Genomic DNA, 23,571 nt, shown 5'->3' with positions numbered 1-23,571 from the left:
GGTCCATCCATCCAGCCACTGTGAGCCCCCGGTCTGCGCTCCGTCCATCCAGCCTCTGTGAGTCCCTGGTCTGCGCTCCGTCCATCCATCCAGCCTCTGTGAGCCCCCGGTCTGCGCTCCATCCATCCAGCTGCTGTGAGTCCCTGGTCTGCGCTCCATCCGTCCATCTGGCCACTGTGAGCCCCTGGTACACACTTTACACCTGGCGTTGTGTCTGAGCACTGCCGGTCTCATTTCACGCTGCTCTGTCTTTGGTGGGGCTGCTCGGGCGGCTCTCTCCCATGCCCCTATCATTTCTGTGTTTTCCTTTGCTTGTTTGCTTCCTTGCCCTTCCTTGCTGTCTGGCTCTCTGAAGCACTGCAGGCTCTTCCTGTACGTTTGCTTCGCCAGGCTGGCTTCCTCCCTATTTTCCCCAGGAGCCGTGGTGGCGTGGATGGTGAAGGCCTTGGGCCCCGGCTCCGGGCTCCTGCAGGGTCAGTCCCTGCTTCTCCGCCCCTGAGACCCGGAGCAGCAGCCGCGGGCTTCTCCACAGCTGTCAGCAGGGATGGAGTGCATTACCCCAGAGGTGAATAACGTCTCAGACAGCAGGGACCCTCGGGTCAGGTGTCAGGCCAGGGGCAAGAGCGCCATCAGAGACATGTCCTTGGGATAACCGAGTTCAAGTTCTCCTTGTGTCCGCCCAGGAAATGGAAGGTGGGAGTCAGAAAGTAAACTGGTAGAGGCACTGACTGCACAAGTAGACTGGCCTTGTGTGTGTGTGTGTGTGTGTGTGTGTGTGTGTCTGTGTGTGGGTGCATGTGCGTGCACTTGTGTGTGTCTGCAGCTGTACCATTGTGCGAGCTGGGGCTGGTATGTCAAGAACTCCCCCCAGGTTTGAACCTTCCGTGTGACTGTTAACGGCCCTACAGCCGTCCACCACCTGGCCCTGGAGCGGCTGTCTCCTTGTGGGATATACACGCTCTTCTCATCTTTCCTGTGGCTGTGTTACCAACTGGCTGGCTTTGAACTTTGTGTTCTACTCACATAGGAATTGTGGGTACACCAGGAGACATCAGGCCCTTCAGTGCTTGAGGCAGCTGGGCTGCTGACCAGGCCAGCTTCCACAGACTTGAGTGGACACAGCGGGTGCTGACCAGCTAGAGGCCCCCGGGAGGCCAGCGTTCACGGACCTGTGTGGACACAGCCACAGACGGGTACTGACCGGCTGGAGGCCCCCGGGAGGCCAGCATTCACGGATCTGTGTGGACACAGCCACTGACGGGTACTGACCGGCTGGAGGCCCCCGGGAGGCCAGCAGTCACGGATCTGTGTAGACACAGCCACAGACGGGTACTGACCGGCTGGAGGCCCCTGGGAGGCCAGCATTCACGGACCTGAGTGGACGCAGCCTGTCTCCACCCGATGCATCTGATTACATTTCGCAGCCCCATTTTGCTTTCTAATTCTGTTTTTGATTTGTGGGACCTACTTGACTTTCTCATAAGTACTTTAGAGGGAGGACTGGGCATGCTCCCCAGAGCGCTGACTGCTGGCTGCAGACTGCGCCAGCCTGGCTCTCTCCAAAGACTCGGGTGTGTTCTCGACCAAATCTTCCCGTGTGTCCTGCCAAGAAGTGGATTTGGAGCTGCCTCTCTCTTGTTTCCCTGGATGCCCCATCCCGGGCGGCCCTCCACTGTGAGGCCAGGCCGGGTGATCCAGGAGCACCATGATATCCATGCAGATGCACATCAGGCCCAGGCCAGGGGGGGCTGTCCTCTTGATGGTCGTCCTTCCAGGGAGAGGACACACATACACACGTACACACACACACACACACACACACACACACTTGTGTCCTTGTATCTGAATCCCGGGTGCTGTACCACATGCTGGTCTGCCTGAGGAAACACATGCACGCACACAACTTCTACCTGAGAAGAAGCTGGAGTCAGGTCCAGAGGAAGATGTGAGGGTTCCGGGGTCAGCCCCGCCCCCTCCCGGCCTCCTCTGTCCTGGGCACCCTGGACTGTCTGAAGCTGTTTTGTCATCTGTACGGCTAGACGGAGAGGCACTGGGTCCATGATGGATACAGTGGTACCTGGCAGGGTGCCATCTCTCCATCTCTCCTGGGGACATTAATGACCGCAGTCATGGCCACGCTGCCCACGCAGTGTGCACACATCGGACCTCTGGCCAGCAGGAGGCTCTTGAGAGCGCAGCAGGGAGCAGGTATGGGAAGGGGCAGGTCATTCCACCCTGCCTGAGGTCGAGCTGGGCAGGGGGTGGCCGCTGATGAGTGAGCAGTAGCGGCGAGGCCAGTACCTGGCTGGATCTCTCCTCCATCCAGCCACCAACCACATTGTGGCAACTTGCTCGGGGCCAGGCCAGAGGCTGTGAGAGGTGCAGTCCCCCACCTGAGTTGGTGGGAGGGCTCAGCCGTGGCTGCTTTGCTGTGTTATGGGGACCTAAGCCGTGGCTGGTTTGCTGTGTGTGTGTGTCTCACCAGTGGCTGGTTTGTTGTGTATATGGCTCAGCCATGGCTGGTTTGCTGTGTGTGTGTGGACCTCAGCCGTGGCTGGTTTGCTGTGGGGGGGGGGCTCAGCCATGGCTGGATTGCTGTGTGTGTGGCTCAGCCGTGGCTGGTTTGCTGTGTGTGAGTGTCTCAGCCGTGGCTGATTTGCTGTGTGTGTGTGTCTCAGCCGTGGCTGGTTTGCTGTGTGTGTGGCTCAGCTGTGGCTGATTTGCTGTGGGGGGGCTCATCCGTGGCTGGTTTGCTGTGTGTGGCTCAACCATGGCTGGTTTGCTGTGGGGGGAGGCTCAGCCGTGGCTGGTTTGCTGTGTGTGTGGGGCTCAGCCATGGCTGGTTTACTGTGTGTGTGGCTCAGCCGTGGCTGGTTTGCTGTGTGTGTGGGGCTCAGCCATGGCTGGTTTACTGTGTGTGTGGCTCAGCCGTGGCTGGTTTGCTGTGTGTGTGGGGCTCAGCCATGGCTGGTTTACTGTGTGTGTGGCTCAGCCGTGGCTGGTTTGCTGTGTGTGTGGCTCAGTTGTGGCTGGTTTGCTGTGTGTTTGGCTCAGCCGTGGCTGGTTTGCTGTGTGTGTGGCTCAGCCGTGGCTGGTTTGCTGTGTGTGCGTGGCTCAGCCGTGGCTGGTTTGCTGTGTGTGGGGCTCCGTTGTGGCTGGTTTGCTGTATGTGTGGCTCAGCCGTGGCTGGTTTGCTGTGTATGTGGCTCAGTTGTGGCTGGTTTGCTGTGTGTGTGTGGCTCAGCCATGGCTGGTTTGCTGTGTGTGGGGACCTCAGCAGTGGCTGGTTTGCTGTATGTGTGGCTCAGCTGTGGCTGGTTTGCTGTGGGGGGTTCAGCTGTGGCTCTTTGCTGTGTGTGTAGCTCAGTTGTGGCTGGTTTGCTGTGTGCGTGGCTCAGCCGTGGCTAGTTTGCTGTGTGTGGGGCTCAGTTGTGGCTGGTTTGCTATGTGTGTGCAGCTCAGCCGTGGCTGGTTTGCTGTGTGTGTGTGGCTCAGTTGTGGCTGGTTTGCTGTGTGTGTGGCTCAGCCGTGGCTGGTTTGCTGTATGTGTGGCTCAGCCGTGGCTGGTTTGCTGTGTGTGGGGCTCAGCCGTGGCTGGTTTGCTGTGTGTATGGCTCAGTTGTGGCTGGTTTGCTGTGTGTGGGGCTCAGCCATGGCTGGTTTGCTGTGTGTGTGGCTCAGCCGTGGCTGGTTTGCTGTGTGTGTGGCTCAGCCGTGGCTGGTTTGCTGTGTGTGTGGCTCAGCCGTGGCTGGTTTGCTGTGTGTGTGGCTCAGCCGTGGCTGGTTTGCTGTGTGTGTGACTCAGCTGTGGCTGGTTTGCTGTGTGTGGGGCTCAGCCGTGGCTGGTTTGCTGTGTGTGTGGCTCAGCCGTGGCTGGTTTGCTGTGTGTGTGGCTCAGCCATGGCTGGTTTGCTGTGGGGGGACCTCAGCCGTGGCTGGTTTGCTGTGTGTATGGCTCAGCCATGGCTGGTTTGCTGTGTGTGGGGCTCAGCCATGGCTGGTTTGCTGTGTGTGTGGCTCGGTTGTGGCTGGTTTGCTGTGTGTGTGGCTCAGCCGTGGCTGGTTTGCTGTGTATGTGGCTCAGTTGTGGCTGGTTTGCTGTGTGTGTGTGGCTCAGCCGTGGCTGGTTTGCTGTGTGTGTGGCTCAGTTGTGGCTGGTTTGCTGTGTGTGTGGCTCAGCCGTGGCTGGTTTGCTGTGTGTGTGTGTGTCTCAGCCGTAGCTGGTTTGCTGTGTGTGTGTGTGGCTCAGCCATGGCTGGTTTGCTGTGTATGTGGCTCAGTTGTGGCTGGTTTGCTGTGTGTGTGGTTTAGCCGTGGCTGGTTTGCTGTGTGTGTGGCTCAGCCATGGCTGGTTTGCTGTGTGTGTGTGGCTCAGCTGTGGCTGGTTTGCTGTGTGTGTGTGTGGCTCAGCCATGGCTGGTTTGCTGTGTGTGTGGCTCAGCCGTGGCTGGTTTGCTGTGTGTGTGGCTCAGCCGTGGCTGGTTTACTGTGTGTGTGGCTCAGTTGTGGCTGGTTTGCTGTGTGTGTGGCTCAGCAGTGGCTGGTTTGCTGTGTGTGTGTGGCTCAACCATGACTAGTTTGCTGTGTGTGTGGCTCAGTTGTGGCTGGTTTGCTGTGTGTGTGGCTCAGTTGTGGCTGGTTTGCTGTGTGTGTGGCTCAGTTGTGGCTGGTTTGCTGTGTGTGGCTCAGCCGTGGCTGTTTTGCTGTGTGTGTGGCTCAGTTGTGGCTGGTTTGCTGTATGTGTGGCTCAGCCGTGGCTGGTTTCCTGTGTGTGTGTGGCTCAGCCATGGCTGGTTTGCTGTGTATGTGGCTCAGTTGTGGCTGGTTTGCTGTGTGTGTGCTTCAGCCGTGGCTGGTTTGCTGTGTGTTTGTGGCCCAGCCGTGGCTGGTTTGCTGTGTGTGTGGCTCAGCCGTGGCTGGTTTGCTGTGTGTGTGGCTCAGTTGTGGCTGGTTTGCTGTGTATGTGGCTCAGTTGTGGCTGGTTTGCTGTGTGTGTGTGGCTCAGCCATGGCTGGTTTGCTGTGTGTGGGGACCTCAGCAGTGGCTGGTTTGCTGTGGGGGGTTCAGCTGTGGCTCTTTGCTGTGTGTGTAGCTCAGTTGTGGCTGGTTTGCTGTGTGTGTGGCTCAGCCGTGGCTGGTTTGCTGTGTGTGTGTGTGGCTCAGCCGTGGCTGGTTTGCTGTGTGTGTTGCTCAGTTGTGGCTGGTTTGCTGTGTGTGGCTCAGCCGTGGCTGGTTTGCTGTGTATGTGGCTCAGTTGTGGCTGGTTTGCTGTGGGGGGCTCAGCCGTGGCTGGTTTGCTGTGTTTGTGTGTCTCAGCCGTGGCTGGTTTGCTGTGTGAGTGTGGCTCAGCCATGGCTGGTTTGCTGTGTGTGTGTGGCTCAGCCGTGGCTGGTTTGTTGTGTGTGTATGTGGCTCAGCCGTGGCTGGTTTGCTGTGTGTGTGTGGCTCAGCCGTGGCTGGTTTGCTGTGTGTGTGGCTCAGCCATGGCTGATTTGCTGTGGGGGGTTCAGCTGTGGTTGGTTTGCTGTGGGGGGGCTCAACCATGGCTGGTTTGCTGTGGGGGGAGGCTTAGCCGTGGCTGGTTTGCTGTGTGTGTAGGACTCAACCGTGGCTGGTTTGCTTGGGGGAAAGTGCACCATGCTGGCATGGTTATATTTGAGAAATGGGCCAGCCTGGACTGTGATCCTCCTGTCTGTGCTGTCCAGGTGTCACTGAGATGCACCCATTGTGCTCCTGTGCCTGGCCAGTGGTCTAGATGGAGCCTTGTGAACTTGTGAACTTGTTGTTAGGAATGGCTTCCAATCATGATCGCCTGACCCCTGCCTGCCAATCTATGCTATGTAGCTAGGACTGCCAGAGTAGGCCACTGCACCCGGCCACATCCACACTAGTTTTAAGATCCACCCCAAGATTTGAGAATGGGAAGAGAGCATGTCCCCGCTGGTGTCCACAGACATGCTCCCCACAGACACACGCTCCCCACACACACGCTCCACACGGACACGCTCCCCACACACACACGCTCCCCACACACACGCTCCCCACACACACGCTCCCCACACACACGCTCCCCACACACACACACACACACACACACACACGCTCCCCACACACACACGCTCCCCCCCCCACACACACACGCTCCCCACACACACACGCTCCCCCCCCCACACACACACGCTCCCCACACACACACGCTCCCCACACACACACTCCCCACACACACGCTCCCCACACACACGCTCCCCACACACACGCTCCCCACACACACGCTCCCCACACACACGCTCCCCACACACACACACACACACACACACACACGCTCCCCACACACACACGCTCCCCACACACACACGCTCCCCACACACACACTCCCCACACACACGCTCCCCACACACACGCTCCCCACACACACACACTCCCCACACACACGCTCCACACACACACACTCCCCACACACACACTCCCCACACACACGCTCCCCACACACACACGCTCCCCACAGACACACACGCTCCCCACACACACACGCTCCCCACACACACGCTCCACACACACACGCTCCCCACAGACACGCTCCCCACACACACGCTCCCCACAGACACACTCCCCACAGACACACGCTCCCCACACACACACGCTCCCCACACACACACTCCCCACACACACACGCTCCCCACACACACACGCTCCCCACACACACACGCTCCCCACACATACACTCCACATACACACACACTCCACACACACACGCTCCCCACACACACGCTCCCCACACACACACGCTCCACACACACGCTCCCCACACACACGCTCCCCACACACACGCTCCCCACACACACGCTTCCCACACACACGCTCCCCACACACACGCTCCCCACACACACACTCCCCACACACACACTCCACACACACACACACTCCACACACACACGCTCCCCACACACACGCTCCCCACACACACACTCCACACACACACACACTCCACACACACACGCTCCCCACACACACACTCCACACACACACACGCTCCACACACACACGCTCCCCACACACACGCTCCCCACACACACACTCCACACACACACACACTCCACACACACACGCTCCCCACACACACGCTCCCCACACACACACTCCCCACACACACACACTCCCCACACACACACGCTCCCCACACACACACGCTCCACACACACACACGCTCCCCACACACACACTCCCCACACACACTCCACATACACACGCTCCACACACACGCTCCACACACACACGCTCCCCACACACACACACTCCCCACACACACACTCCCCACACACACACACTCCACACACACACGCTCCCCACACACACACACTCCCCACACACACACTCCCCACACACACACTCCCCACACACACGCTCCCCACACACACGCTCCCCACAGACACGCTCCCCACACACACGCTCCCCACACACACACTCCTCACACACACGCTCCCCACACACACACACTCCCCCCACACACGCTCCCCACACACACACGCTCCCCACACACACACTCCCCACACACACACACTCCCCACACACACACACTCCCCACACACACGCTCCACACACACACACTCCCCACACACACACACTCCACACACACACGCTCCCCACACACACGCTCCCCACACACACACGCTCCCCACACACACGCTCCCCACACACACGCTCCCCACACACATGCTCCACACACACACACTCTGGGCACGCTCTTCACAGACACACTCCTCCCCACACACACGCTCTGGACACGTTCCCCATGGCTGTGCTCTCCAGGGGCACGCTCCCCACACTCAATCAAGCTCAACACAGCCCCAGCACCCCTCTTTCCCTTTAAAGTGCTTCCAGGCTTGGAGTCCAGCCGTGAAGCCGCAGTAACCCAGTAACCCCACCAGACCTGTGTCAGCCAGTGCTGCCTGAGGGGACCAGCAGGCTCAGGCCACCTTTCCAGACTGTTCCACCAGCCTGGGTCCCAGGCCCCATCCAGAGCTCCCAAAGGAGTCGCCCCCAGAGGCCAGGAGCAGACATTCTCCATGAGGTCACTGTGGGGGAGTGGGGGCCTGGGGAGGGTGTGGGGCCTGAGCCGCGCTGCTCGCTGCTCAGCGTGGGGCACCAGGAGACGCGGGGGCAAGTGCTGCAGAGGCAGCGGCCTGGGTCTGGGAGCAGGGTGGTGGCTGGCTGGCCCGCGCCCCTGGGTGGGAATGCTCCTCCACCAGCATGGGGAAGTTATCATTCTGGAACTTTCCTTTTTGTGTGGAGATCAGAACACAGCAGGACATTGGTAGGAAAATTCCTCCCTCCCCCCCTGGCCTCACTCCCAGGCAGATCTCCCGTGGTCTGTGTGGGGTTCCAGGCTCCAGGCTCTGGCTGCTGCTCTTCTTTCTCCCCTCTCTTCCGGCCAGGCCGCCCCCCTAGACCTCGCTGCTCCTTGCCGGCAGCGCTGGCTGCTGCGGACACGCGTGCTCCTGCCTGCCCCTGTTCACCTTCCCCAGCCGCTGCCGCTTCCAGCAGATAAAGCGGAGTCTGTGGGTCAGCGAAGACAGCAGGGCCGGGCTCTCCTGCCCAGCCACACCGTCCAAACTGACAGAGCTGGACGGGGCTGGGTGGAGGCTGTGGGGGCTCCCTGTCCAGCGGAGCCCCGGGCTGGCCGCCCCAGCGGCTGGGGGCAGGCAGACTCCTCGGGATCCCCGTTCCCACAAGGCCAGCAGCCCATGAGTCGGCAGGGCCTCAGGGACAGGCTGGGAACAAACAGCGCCTCCAAACTCGAGGCTGGATGTGGCCAGCATCATGGGCTTCCCCCCGGGGGACGAGAGCAGGGCACCTCTGTGAGCCTGGCATCCCCATGCACCCTAGAGCCTGCTCGCAGGCAGGGCAGGGCGTCAGTGAGCTCCCTGAGCCGAGGGTCCATGATCTCCGGGGCCTGCGGAGCCCAGAGCGAGCCCAGCGAGGCTGGAGACCGTTGGACCCTGGTGGACAGCAGGTCCCCCAGCTCTGGCTGCGGCCCGGGCTTCCGCTGGGTGGTGGACGCTTGGTGGCCGCCCCTGAGCTCACCACACCCTCTGCACCTGGCCTGTGTGCCGCTCCTTGGGGAGGCGTGGCGGGCAGCAGTGCCTGCGGACCTCAGGGCCGGTGCCAGGTGCCGGCCCGCAGTCCTCAGCTCACTTCTGAGCCCTCCTGCGCTCCCCAGAGCCGGGGCAGGGGCGGTGGGGGGGGGGGTCAGGGGGGAGGAGTCAGGTTTCTAGAATCTCTCCCTGGCTGTGCTGCAATTAGGACCAGTGCCCCGCCTTGTGCTGGAACCCCGGAACTGCAGTGTCCCTGGCCCGGGGGCCAGCCCTGGGTGTCCCCTACTTCCTGCCCCCCCAGACAAGACAGGCTTCAGAGCCAGCCCCTTCCCTGCAGAAGTCACAGCATCATCGGAGCACACAACACGGTGCAGGCCACGTTCTGGAAAGGTGGCATGAACAAAACCGGCCGTGCAGCAGCGGTGGCGGACCAAGTCCCGTCCAGCAAAGCAGTAGAGCGAGGCCAGGGCTGCACAGCTCCTTCGTACCTGACCACCTTGGGCTGGGCCTTCAGCCCCGCACGACCCAGTGAGGCAGGGCGGGCAGGGGCGGGGCAGCTCACCTGGCAGCACTGTAGATGGCGGGCAGAGACCTTGGGCTCCCCCACGCCCCATCCCACCTGCCGCTCCTTCCCGCCCGGAGGAGGACGGGCCGGGGTCTCTGGGAGTGCAACACGGGCAGAGGGGGCTGCCTGTTGGGACTCACCTGCCTCTCCTCCGCTCTGTCCAGGGCTCCAGCTTGGCCACCGCAAGACTCTCCCCGGCCCTGAGCCCTGCACTCCTGGGCCTCTGTCCATCCAGTGTAGCCAGGCGCATGCCTGACCTTGAAGACCACCCTGCCACAGCCCAAGGCGCCCAGGGAATCTGCGCTGCACACGGGAAATTCTGGAATCATTCACACTGACCATTCCCCTGCCCAGAGGCTGCAGCCCCGGTCACGCAGCGGATCAGGGAAAGCACTTCTGCTAGCCTGCTGTGTGCCACCGGCATGTACCTCATCCTAGGGGTGACACTGCCACGACCTGCTTCCAGCAGAGGTGAGGAGCAGACGCCCAGCCCCAAGTTCACACCACAGATGCAAACATTGAACCTCACTCACAGGTACACACGCTGAACCTCACTCACAGGTACACACGCTGAACCTCACTCACAGGAGTACACACGCTGAACCTCACAGGAGTACACACGCTGAACCTCACTCACAGGAGTACACACGCTGAACCTCACTCACAGGTACACACGCTGAACCTCACTCACAGGTACACACGCTGAACCTCACGCACGGGTACACACGCTGAACCTCACTCACAGGTACACACGCTGAACCTCACTCACAGGTACACACGCTGAACCTCACTCACAGGAGTACACGATGAACCTCACAGGAGTACACACGCTGAAACTCACTCACAGGAGTACACATGCTGAACCTCACTCACAGGAGTACACACGCTGAACCTCACTCACAGGTACACACGCTGAACCTCACTCACAGGTACACACGCTGAACCTCACAGGAGTACACACGCTGAACCTCACAGGAGTACACACGCTGAACCTCACTCACAGGAGTACACACGCTGAACCTCACAGGAGTACACACGCTGAACCTCACTCACAGGAGTACACACGCTGAACCTCACAGGAGTACACTCGCTGAACCTCACTCACAGGTACACACGCTGAACCTCACTCACAGGTACACACGCTGAACCTCACTCACAGGTTCACACGCTGAACCTCACTCACAGGAGTACACTCGCTGAACCTCACTCACAGGTACACACGCTGAACCTCACTCACAGGAGTACACACGCTGAACCTCACAGGAGTACACACGCTGAACCTCACAGGAGTACACACGCTGAACCTCACTCACGGGTACACACGCTGAACCTCACTCACAGGTACACACGCTGAACCTCATTCACGGGTACACACGCTGAACCTCACTCACAGGAGTACACACGCTGAACCTCACTCACAGGTACACACGCTGAACCTCACACACGGGTACACATGCTGAACCTCACTCACAGGAGTACACACGCTGAACCTCACTCACAGGAGTACACACGCTGAACCTCACTCACAGGAGTACACTCGCTGAACCTCACTCACAGGTACACACGCTGAACCTCACTCACAGGTACACACGCTGAACCTCACTCACAGGTACACACGCTGAACCTCACTCACAGGTACACACGCTGAACCTCACTCACAGGTACACACGCTGAACCTCACGCACGGGTACACACGCTGAACCTCACTCACAGGAGTACACACGCTGAACCTCACAGGAGTACACACGCTGAAACTCACTCACAGGTACACACGCTGAACCTCACTCACAGGTACACACGCTGAACCTCACTCACAGGTACACACGCTGAACCTCACTTACAGGTACACACGCTGAACCTCACTCACAGGTACACACGCTGAACCTCACTCACAGGTACACACGCTGAACCTCACTCACAGGAGTACACTCGCTGAACCTCACTCACAGGTACACACGCTGAACCTCACTCACAGGAGTACACACGCTGAACCTCACTCACAGGAGTACACTCGCTGAACCTCACTCACGGGTACACACGCTGAACCTCACTCACAGGAGTACACTCGCTGAACCTCACGCACGGGTACACACGCTGAACCTCACTCACAGGTACACACGCTGAACCTCACTCACAGGAGTACACTCGCTGAACCTCACGCACGGGTACACACGCTGAACCTCACGCACGGGTACACACGCTGAACCTCACTCACAGGAGTACACACGCTGAACCTCACAGGAGTACACACGCTGAAACTCACTCACAGGTACACACGCTGAACCTCACTCACAGGAGTACACACGCTGAACCTCACTCACAGGAGTACACACGCTGAAACTCACTCACAGGAGTACACTCGCTGAACCTCACTCACAGGTACACACGCTGAACCTCACTCACAGGTATACACGATGAACCTCACAGGAGTACACACGCTGAAACTCACTCACAGGAGTACACACGCTGAAACTCACTCACAGGTACACATGCTGAACCTCACTCACAGGAGTACACACGCTGAACCTCACTCACAGGAGTACACATGCTGAACCTCACTCACAGGAGTACACATGCTGAACCTCACTCACAGGAGTACACACGCTGAACCTCACTCACAGGAGTACACACGCTGAACCTCACTCACAGGTACACACGCTGAACCTCACTCACAGGTACACACGCTGAACCTCACTCACGGGTACACACGCTGAACCTCACTCACAGGAGTACACACGCTGAACCTCACTCACAGGAGTACACACGCTGAAACTCACTCACAGGAGTACACTCGCTGAACCTCACTCACAGGAGTACACATGCTGAACCTCACTCACAGGAGTACACACGCTGAACCTCACTCACAGGAGTACACACACTGAACCTCACTCACAGGAGTACACATGCTGAACCTCACTCACAGGTTCACACGCTGAACCTCACTCACAGGTACACATGCTGAACCTCACTCACAGGAGTACACACGCTGAACCTCACTCACAGGAGTACACATGCTGAACCTCACTCACAGGAGTACACACGCTGAACCTCACTCACAGGAGTACACATGCTGAACCTCACTCACAGGAGTACACATGCTGAACCTCACTCACAGGTTCACACGCTGAACCTCACTCACAGGAGTACACACACTGAACCTCACTCACAGGAGTACACATGCTCAACCTCACTCACAGGTACACACGCTGAACCTCACTCACAGGTACACACACTGAACCTCACTCACAGGAGTACACACGCTGAACCTCACTCACAGGTTCACACGCTGAACCTCACTCACAGGTACACACATTGAACCTAACTCACAGGAGCACACATCCTGAACCTCACTCACAGGAGTACACACGCTGAACCTCACACACAGGAGTACACACACTGAACCTCACTCACAGGAGTACACACGCTGAACCTCACTCACAGGAGTACACACGCTGAACCTCACTCACAGGAGTACACACGCTGAACCTCACTCACAGCAGTACACACGCTGAACCTCACTCACAGGAGTACACACGCTGAACCTCACTCACAGGAGCACACATCCTGAACCTCACTCACAGGAGTACACACACTGAACCTCACTCACAGGAGTACACACACAACCAGGAGTACACACGCTGAACCTCACTCACAGGAGTACACACGCTGAACCTCACTCACAGGTACACACGCTGAACCTCACTCACAGGAGTACACTCGCTGAACCTCACTCACGGGTACACACGCTGAAACTCACTCACAGGAGTACACACGCTGAACCTCACGCACGGGTACACACGCTGAACCTCACTCACAGGAGTACACACGCTGAACCTCACTCACGGGTACACACGCTGAACCTCACTCACAGGAGTACACTCGCTGAACCTCACTCACGGGTACACACGCTGAACCTCACTCACAGGAGTACACACGCTGAACCTCACTCACAGGTACACACGCTGAACCTCACGCACGGGTACACACGCTGAACCTCACTCACAGGTACACACGCTGAACCTCACACACGGGTACACACGCTGAACCTCACTCACAGGAGTACACACGCTGAACCTCACAGGAGTACACACGCTGAAACTCACTCACAGGTACACACGCTGAACCTCACTCACAGGAGTACACACGCTGAACCTCACTCACAGGAGTACACACGCTGAAACTCACTCACAGGAGTACACACGCTGAACCTCACTCACAGGAGTACACACGCTGAACCTCACTCACAGGTATACACGATGAACCTCACAGGAGTACACACGCTGAAACTCACTCACAGGAGTACACATGCTGAACCTCACTCACAGGAGTACACTCGCTGAACCTCACTCACAGGAGTACACATGCTGAACCTCACTCACAGGAGTACACACGCTGAACCTCACTCACAGGTGCACATGCTGAACCTCACTCACAGGTTCACACGCTGAACCTCACTCACAGGAGTACACATGCTGAACCTCACTCACAGGAGTACACACGCTGAACCTCACTCACAGGAGTACACATGCTGAACCTCACTCACAGGAGTACACACGCTGAACCTCACTCACAGGAGTACACATGCTGAACCTCACTCACAGGAGTACACACGCTGAACCTCACTCACAGGAGTACACATGCTGAACCTCACTCACAGGAGTACACATGCTGAACCTCACTCACAGGTTCACACGCTGAACCTCACTCACAGGAGTACACACACTGAACCTCACTCACAGGAGTACACATGCTCAACCTCACTCACAGGTACACACGCTGAACCTCACTCACAGGTACACACACTGAACCTCACTCACAGGAGTACACACGCTGAACCTCACTCACAGGTTCACACGCTGAACCTCACTCACAGGTACACACATTGAACCTAACTCACAGGAGCACACATCCTGAACCTCACTCACAGGAGTACACACGCTGAACCTCACACACAGGAGTACACACACTGAACCTCACTCACAGGAGTACACACGCTGAACCTCACTCACAGGAGTACACACGCTGAACCTCACTCACAGGAGTACACACGCTGAACCTCACTCACAGCAGTACACACGCTGAACCTCACTCACAGGAGTACACACGCTGAACCTCACTCACAGGAGCACACATCCTGAACCTCACTCACAGGAGTACACACGCTGAACCTCACTCACAGGAGTACACACACAACCAGGAGTACACACGCTGAACCTCACTCACAGGAGTACACACGCTGAACCTCACTCACAGGAGTACACATGCTGAACCTCACTCAAAGGTACACATGCTGAACCTCACTCACAGGTACACACGCTGAACCTCACTCACAGGAGTGCACACGCTGAACCTCACTTACAGGACTATATGCACATCATGATAGTGACCCCCACTAGGGCCCTGTGCAGGCCTGAAGGCAGCATTGTTCAATTGGCTCCAGACCTGCCAGGGCTTTTCCACTGGAAGCAAGTTTTCCCTTCCAGCCCCAGTTAGTTTCTTGCCTCCCCCAGAGGGATGCACACGCACACACCCTCACATTTACACCACCATGCCTACCCACACAGGCACACATTCATGCACTGCTGCCATGAGGAAATGCAGACATGCAACAGTCATCTGTGCATGCATGCACACTCACCAACACACATGCGATCAGTCACACCCATTAACCATCATGAACATAGGCATTCACACATAGAGATATACATGCACTCCTATCATGTATGTAGGCAATCATGCACATCCATACCCACTCACAGACATGCATGCAGAAGCGTACAACACATTGTCTGCATGCCCACAAGTGCTGTGCTGCTGTATATGCAGATATGTACATACATGTAATGTGTGTAATGCACATACATGCAAGTCACACGCTAACCATGTGCACATATGCACACATTCCTTATCATGTGCACAGATATCCAGGCTTGTGCACACATGCTCACTAGAACACATACACCCACTCATTGTCACACATACATAATGCATGTTGTCACATACTGTCATTTATCCCATACACATACATACCCATGCAAATTTTAATGCAGACTCATGCCCAGTTACACATCTCCCACATAGACATGCACATAATACAATCTGTCATGCAAACACACTGTCATGCTCACACATTTCCACACATGTGAAAATTCTCATATGCACACTTACATGCACAGTCACACACCTCATTTTCATGTATGGAGGCAGACACTGCCATGTATGCAAATACACATATACACTAAGAATATACACACTCATACATAAGCAACATCAAGCATAGATGTGCACATGCAATCACACAGGCACTTACTGTCCAACAGTCACATGGGCACACACATGCACATTGTTACAAGTAGAAATGCACATATGGTTAGCCATGCACACTCACAGACACCCATGTAGACTTGCACAATCATGCACTATCATGTATACAAACTCACATGCATGTTTGCTACATTGCAGTCACACACGTACACCATGTCACATACACGCAGACCCTCTCATTGCTGTGCATCACACATCACTTACATTGGGTCATGTGTTTCCCTAGTCACACACACTTCCGTGCATGCACACGCACACAAGTCGTTCCTTTATCCATCCACATGCACAGTCACATACAAACATGTGCACACATACACACTCAATGCTATACATACACACATACACAATACAACCCACTGCTGTATGTGCACACTCACATGCATGCAACCATGCATGTACCCTCACTGAACTGCATACACGATGTGCACATGCATGCAACCATGCATGTACCCTCACTGAACTGCATACACCATGTACACATGCATGCAACCATGCATGTACCCTCATGGAACTATATACACATTGTACACATCCTCACCACTCATACACACATACATACTCACTGCAATGCAAGTACTCATGAGCACACTCACAATGTGTGCACAATTCTTCAGAATCTGCTCCACCATACTTAGAGTTATGCACACCCACACACATACTTATATACAATCACACACACACACATCCGCACAGCCTTGCATAGCACCTGCTCCCGCACTCATGAATGTTCAAACATACACCCTCAATTCACATCTTCTAGGGACAAACAGCTGTCTCCGGGAGCAGCTCGGATCAAGTCCTTATTTAGGAGAATTTCCTAAAGAACGCATCATCCACAAAGACGCAGTCCCACCCCAGGGAGGCAGCCATACCTCGCTACACTCAGCAATTTAGCGCCTCGCTGACTAGAAGTTTCTGCTGCAGAATACAATATTTGCTTTCTCTTCACATAAGCACAAGGCCCATTAATGTTATTCCTCAGACAGAGAGCAGCCTGTGCTCTGAGGGTGGGCTCCGGCCCCGCCAGTAGCTGGGAGCCCCTGACGGGCCGGTGCCTTCCAGCATCACACGTGGAGCTGTGTGGGATCCCACCCTGCAGGGATCTTGGAAGCAAGGATAGACAACATCTCAATTATCTTGTCCAAAGCTCCATGCTGGGCCTGTACGGAGAATTTCTCTCTATATTCACAGAATATACATCTTCTAGGGCAATTCCTTCCTTCCTTCCTTCCTTCCTTCCTTCCTTCCTTCCTTCCTTCCTTCTTCTTCTTTCCTTCCTCTTCCTTCCTTCCTTCCTTCCTTTCTTCCTTCCTTCCTTCCTTCCTTCCTTCCTTCTTTCCTTTCTATTTTTGTTTCTTTTTTTCTCTTGATCATGAGGCTTGAACTCAGGGCCTGGGCATTGTCCCTGAGCTCTTTGCTCAAGGATAGAGCTCTACCACTTTGAGCCACAGCTCCACTTCCAGTTTTCTGATGACTAATTGGAGATAAGTCTCACAGCCTTTCCAGCCAGGGTTGGCTTTGAACTGTAATCCTCAGATCTCAGCCTCTTGAGTAGCGAAGATTACAAGTGGGAGCTACTGGCGCTCTGCTTTCCAGGGTAAATTTTACCAGCATGTCTTGTTGAGCCCTTGGGAACTGGGGTTCAAAGAAAAGAACAAAGCATAAAGTGATTTCCAGCCAATAGTTTAAAAAGAAGTCACCAAGATAGTATCTGTGGTTAAACAACTGTTTTATAAAACTACACACCCCTATACATTCTGGAATTCCACCAAGAAACCCAGGCAAGAATGTTCTGGAGGCCATATTCATAAATCTGCTGAGCACCTCGAACGGTCTTGGAAATCCATGGACAGTGGACAGATGAGCATTGTCTGGGACACCAGCCATGCACGAAAGTGCTGGCCACCACAGTGGCTGTGCCCCATATCCAGGCAGGCATCTGCACCCTGGGTCTCGTGTGTGTTCTGCAGTGAAGATGAGAACAGGCAAAACTGATCGCCAACAGGGAAATCAGAGAAGCATCTTGGGGGGGGGGCGGGAATAAGAGGTGCTGGGGTGATGCACACGTTCAGAATCTTATTTTCCCCCAGAACTGAGGACCAAACTCAGGGCCTTGCACTTGTCAGGCACGTGCTCTTCCACTGGGCGATACCCCAACCCCACATCCTGAATCTTTTTTTTTTTTTGGTCGGTCATGGGGCTTGAACTCTGGGCTTGGGAGCTTTGCCTCAGCTCAGCGAGCACTCTACCACTTGAGCTACAGAGCCACTTTCGGTTTTCTAGTGGTTTATTGGAGATAAGAGTCTCACCAACTTTCCTTGCCCAGGCTGGCTTTGAACCGTGATCCTCAGATCTTAGCCTCCTGAGGAGCTAGGATTACAGGCGTGAGCCGCCAGTGCCGGCCACATTCTAAATCTTTACGAGGGGTTTGCGTTAGTGAGCACACAGGTTCATGGGAACTCACTTCAGGATGCACCTCAGGGACAATCGGTTTACTGGGTGGATAGGAACAGAGAGAAGGCAGGCCAGTGGGGTCAGCGGATGCACACGGTAAACACTCCCAGTGTTGGTGGACACTTGAAAACTTGCACTGTGAGAATGTGAAGTAATGCTCACTCACTCAGGGCTACGTCTGGCAACATCCACCCTCAGGGCACTTCCTGCAACAGGGGAGCTGAGTGCTACGTGCTTTCTCCTTTTGTACCCACATCTGTGTGTCCACTGTGCTGACCCAGGGCTGGTCTGGTGCCCAAGTGACATCAGCAAACACAGGGTGGTTTCTGCACCACATGGGTGTCTGTGATGGGCAGAGAGACCCAATGAATGCCTCCAGCCTCGTCACCCGGCCCTGCATGGTGAAGCCATACCTGCCACACACTCACGAGGAGAAGGGGTCGTGTTTATGCCCCTGCACCTGGCCTCTGAGCCTGTGCAGAGTTTCCCCCCTCTCCCTGCTCTGAGTGAGCAGGTTGTCTATCATGGGAGAAGCTAAGGGGTAGCCCACTGCAAGGCCCGTGGTACAGTTCCTGAAAACCAAGTACCACTATGCTGTGGCTGGCAGACAAGCCCGGGGGACTCCTGGGAGATTTGATGTCTGGTTCACCATAGAATGAGGTAGGCCAGGCCAGGGGACAAGGCCCAAGGTCCTGGGCATCTTAGAACTCATCCGGGAGGAGCCCCCAACCACCAAGTGAGTGAGTGAATGAGGGGAAGGAAACCACGAGCCCACCTCAGAGCAGGCCAGGCCGCTGGGCTCACTCTACCAGAAAAGTCTGGACTCCAATAGTGAGTCCTGGAGGGCAGAGGTCTGCCTGGACCCTCACCATGCCACGGGGCTCAGCCAGGGTGCAGACATGGCCTACCACCCTCACTTTTACCTGAGAAGCTTGGGCGAGGCCTGGGCTGGGCTGTGTTCCCAGTCTGGCCAGGTGGCTTGGCCCTGGTTAATTACATTTTAGTTACATCTTTGTCCAGCTGCACTTTAGGACTTCCAGTTACACCCTCCTGGAATTTTAGTTACAACTGTTTCTGTCCATTAACACATTCTGTTCCTGTTAATTAGCCACTCCCATTTGCAGATCTCTCACTTGAGTTCAGCTCCCGAGAGCAGAAGTGGGGTCTGCTGGATGAGAGATAAAAAAGAAGCAGCCTGCCCACGCCGAGTGCTCGCTTGCAAGATCTCAGGCCAATGGCACACCCTTCTCAGAAGTGCACTCCGCTTTGCTGAGTTCCTTCAGAGCTGGTGTCCTTATTTCTATGTAACACCCAACATCTCTAACAAGTGCATCTGGTCACATCTGAAGATAGCTGAGGCCTGCTAGCTCGTTCCTTGCACACATCAGGAGGCCCAGGAAGAGAATTTTTATTCTCATTAAAGGTTTGTTTGTTTGTTTGTTTTGTTTTGTTTTTCAAACCAGTCATAGGGCTTGAACTCAGGGCCTGCATGCTGTCTCTGAGCTTTTTTGCATATAGCTAGTGCTCTAACACTTGAGCCACCAGCCCACTTCTGGTTCTGGGGGGGCTCATTGGAGATAAGAGTCTCATGGACCGTCTTGCCCAGGCTAGCTTCCAATGGTGCTCCTGAGACCTCAGCCTCCTGAGCAGCCAGGATTACAAGCATGAGCCACCAGCGCCTGGTTCTCAAGGTTTAGCAGGCACCTGATAATGAGGCAACTTGCCTCCTGACAGAGATGTGTCACTGCCTGATCCCCTCCTTTCTAGAAGTTTCCACCACCTCTACCTAGTGTGCTCTGATGTCAGGCTCTTTCCTGGCCTCGCACACCAAGGTAACATGCTAAACCCTAACGTGAGTAGAAAACAACAGCCAGGCTCAGCACACCTCAGAAGGCTCCATGAGCTCGTGTGCTTCCTCCGCCCGCCCCCTGGCTGTGCCCAAGGAGAGTGCAGCCACCTGCTGCCTGAGCACCCAGCCCGTGGAAACCACAGAAGGCGTGCTGAACACCCCTGGTGCCTGCACACACTTCAACTCTGGCCCTCACAAGTGCTCTGCGGCTTTGCCCATCCCTTGGCTGGGAGGGCCACGCCTGTCCACCTGCCACGCCTATGTGCCCAGCCCTGCTGCCCCACCCTGCCGTACTCAGCGTCGAGCTAGGAGGCGTGTGCAGAACCGGCTGACGCACTCCGGAGGCTCCTGCTCTCGCTCCTGGCAGTGACCCTCTGCAGCTCGGCACCAGGGCCCAGGACAGCCATCCTCCCTGTCCTCACCACAGTGGTAACACTCTGCAGAGCCCACCAAGTCCACACTGAGAGCGACACTGGCATCAATCACCCGTGAGCTCATCCTCACTCCATAAAGTCTGCATTATTACCCTGCCCCTCCTTCCCCTCCAGAGACCCGGCTGACAGCAGCTGATCCCAGGCCCAGTAGGTCTGGAGAGACGGAAGGGGGGGACAGAGATCCAGCAGAGCCCTGGGTGCTGTGCAGAAGCCAGCTCTTCCCCAGCTCTTCCACCCACTGTTCTTTCCCAGTGTCTGCTATGTTTCTTCGCAGGGGCCTAAGTGGACCTTTGTCACCACATACCATCTCTCTCCACAATGGACGCATGCACCATCCCTCGTGTGCTCAGTGCTATCTACTGCATGAAGCACACAATGGAAGTCCTGAGCAGTAGGCCTGGCACTGGACATACACCATCCTACACGCATATGACAGCAGTCCTTAAAGCAGAGTGCTCATCTCCAGTTCATGAATGGGAAAGTGGAGGCTGTGACAAATGACTATCGCAGGGCTAGAATCTTGTCTGAGTATTGACTGTCAGGAATTTTTTCATTCAATACAGTCCAGGAAGGGAACATTTCTCAGCTGGCTGGTTGAGGACAGCTTAGGATCCACATGACCTGTGGGAACTGGGATGGATCTTTGGGTCAGAAGTGAATGTACACCCTTGATCTGGACCTCCCTTTGACCTTACATAGTTCAGTGTCTATGGATTGTGTGCTGGTAACCTGGGAACATCCTCAAGGTCTCCTGCAAGCTGTCAGTCCCACGAGACTGCAGCTTTATTCACGTAGTGCCCCTGCTCTCTGGACAAAAAGACCCCGCCAGCTCTGTGCTGAGCGGTGGCATGTGTCCTGCTCCAGAAGCACATCTGACTCCCTCACAGAACGTGAACTGCTGGGGATGAAAAATGTTTCAGTCAACTCTGTTTCTTCTGGACTTCATGGAAATATGACCTATAGTGTGTAATGGGTGGGTAGATGATTGAGTAGATGCATGGATGGGTGGGTAGATGGTTGAGTGGATGCATGGGTGGGTGGATAGTTCAGTGGATGCATGGATGGGTGGGTGGATGGTTGAGTGGATGCATGGGTGGGTGGGTGTATGGTTGAGTGGATGCATGGATGGGTGGGTGGATGGTTGAGTGGATGCATGGATGGGTGGGTGGATGGTTGAGTGGATGCATGGATGGGTGGGTGGATGGTTGAGTGGATGCATGGATGGGTGGGTGGATGGTTGAGTGGATGCATGGGTGGGTGGGTAGGTGGTTGAGTGGATGCATGGGTGGGTGGGTAGGTGGTTGAGTGGATGCATGGGTGGGTGGGTGGATGGTTGAGTGGATGCATGGGTGGGTGGGTAGGTGGTTGAGTGGATGCATGGGTGGGTGGGTGGATGGTTGAGTGGATGCATGGGTGGGTGGGTAGGTGGTTGAGTGGATGCATGGGTGGGTGGGTGGATGGTTGAGTGGATGCATGGGTGGGTGGGTAGGTGGTTGAGTGGATGCATGGATGGGTGGGTGGATGGTTGAGTGGATGCATGGATGGGTGGGTGGATGGTTGAGTGGATGCATGGATGGGTGGGTGGATGGTTGAGTGGATGCATGGGTGGGTGGGTAGGTGGTTGAGTGGATGCATGGGTGGGTGGGTGGATGGTTGAGTGGATGCATGGGTGGGTGGGTAGGTGGTTGAGTGGATGCATGGATGGGTGGGTGGATGGTTGAGTGGATGCATGGATGGGTGGGTGGATGGTTGAGTGGATGCATGGATGGGTGGGTGGATGGTTGAGTGGATGCATGGGTGGGTGGGTAGGTGGTTGAGTGGATGCATGGGTGGGTGGGTGGATGGTTGAGTGGATGCATGGGTGGGTGGGTAGGTGGTTAAGTGGATGCATGGACGGGTGGGTGGTTGAGTGGTTGCATGGATGGGTGGTTGGATGGTTGAGTGGATGCATGGGTGGGTGGGTGGATGGATGGGTAGATTGATGGGTAAATAGATAAGTGGATGGATGCATGGGTTAACCAGCTGGATGAGTTGGTAGGTGTGTAGATGAAAGGGAAGAAATTGAGCAAACGAGAATCTTTATGGTTATGTTTTCTCAGGGTGATTTTGAAACCCAGATATAGCTATTTGTCATGATGACACAAGTGGAGACCTTCCTACATGTGGCCAGGGAACAGTAACTGCGGGGAGGGCTCAGAGGGCGTAATACTGATAGCACTGATGGCGCTGAAGACCAAGGCAGGGCCACAAGCCAAGGAACGAGAGTGCTGGCAGGCGGAGGCAGGGAGCAGGAGGCTCCGCCAGGGCCTCAAAGAACAGAGCCCCAGGGACCCCTGATGGTAGCCCAGGGAGAGTAGGCGAGCTTCTGGCCAGCGGGTCAGGAGCTGAGCCGTGTGCTCTGTAAGATGCGGAATTTGTGATGATTTATCACAGTGGAAACAGGAAACTAAGTCCGGGGTGTGTGGAGCGCGCGCCAGGCGTGCGGTCTGGTCCCTGCCTCGGGCCGACCATCCGGCCCGCATCGCTGCTCCGCCTGGTGGCGGCTTCGCGGCCCATCACCGCCTTTCTGACGCGGGGCCCCTGGCCCCTGAGCGGGGCCTGTCTGTCCTGCGTGCCCAGCGCCTGCTGCCGGGCCCGCCTGGGCCGCGGGCCGGTGGGTCGTGGCGTGACACTGCCCGGGGCACTGGACCTGACCCGGGCTGGGGGCGGGGGCGGGGGCGGGGCTGGGCGGCTGGGGGCGGGGCTGGGCGGCTGGGGCGGGGCTGGGCGGGGCGGGGGCGGGGCAGGGCGGGGGCGGGGCTGGGTGGCTGGGCGGGGCTGGGCGGCTGGGGGCGGGGCTGGGGGCGGGGCTGG

The sequence above is a fragment of the Dipodomys merriami genome, unplaced genomic scaffold, assembly GCF_024711535.1.
Source record: "Dipodomys merriami isolate MVZ:Mamm:240054 unplaced genomic scaffold, mDipMer1.0.p SCAF_1, whole genome shotgun sequence".
Classification (NCBI taxonomy): domain Eukaryota; kingdom Metazoa; phylum Chordata; class Mammalia; order Rodentia; family Heteromyidae; genus Dipodomys; species Dipodomys merriami.
Note: the sequence above shows the minus strand (reverse complement) of the source record.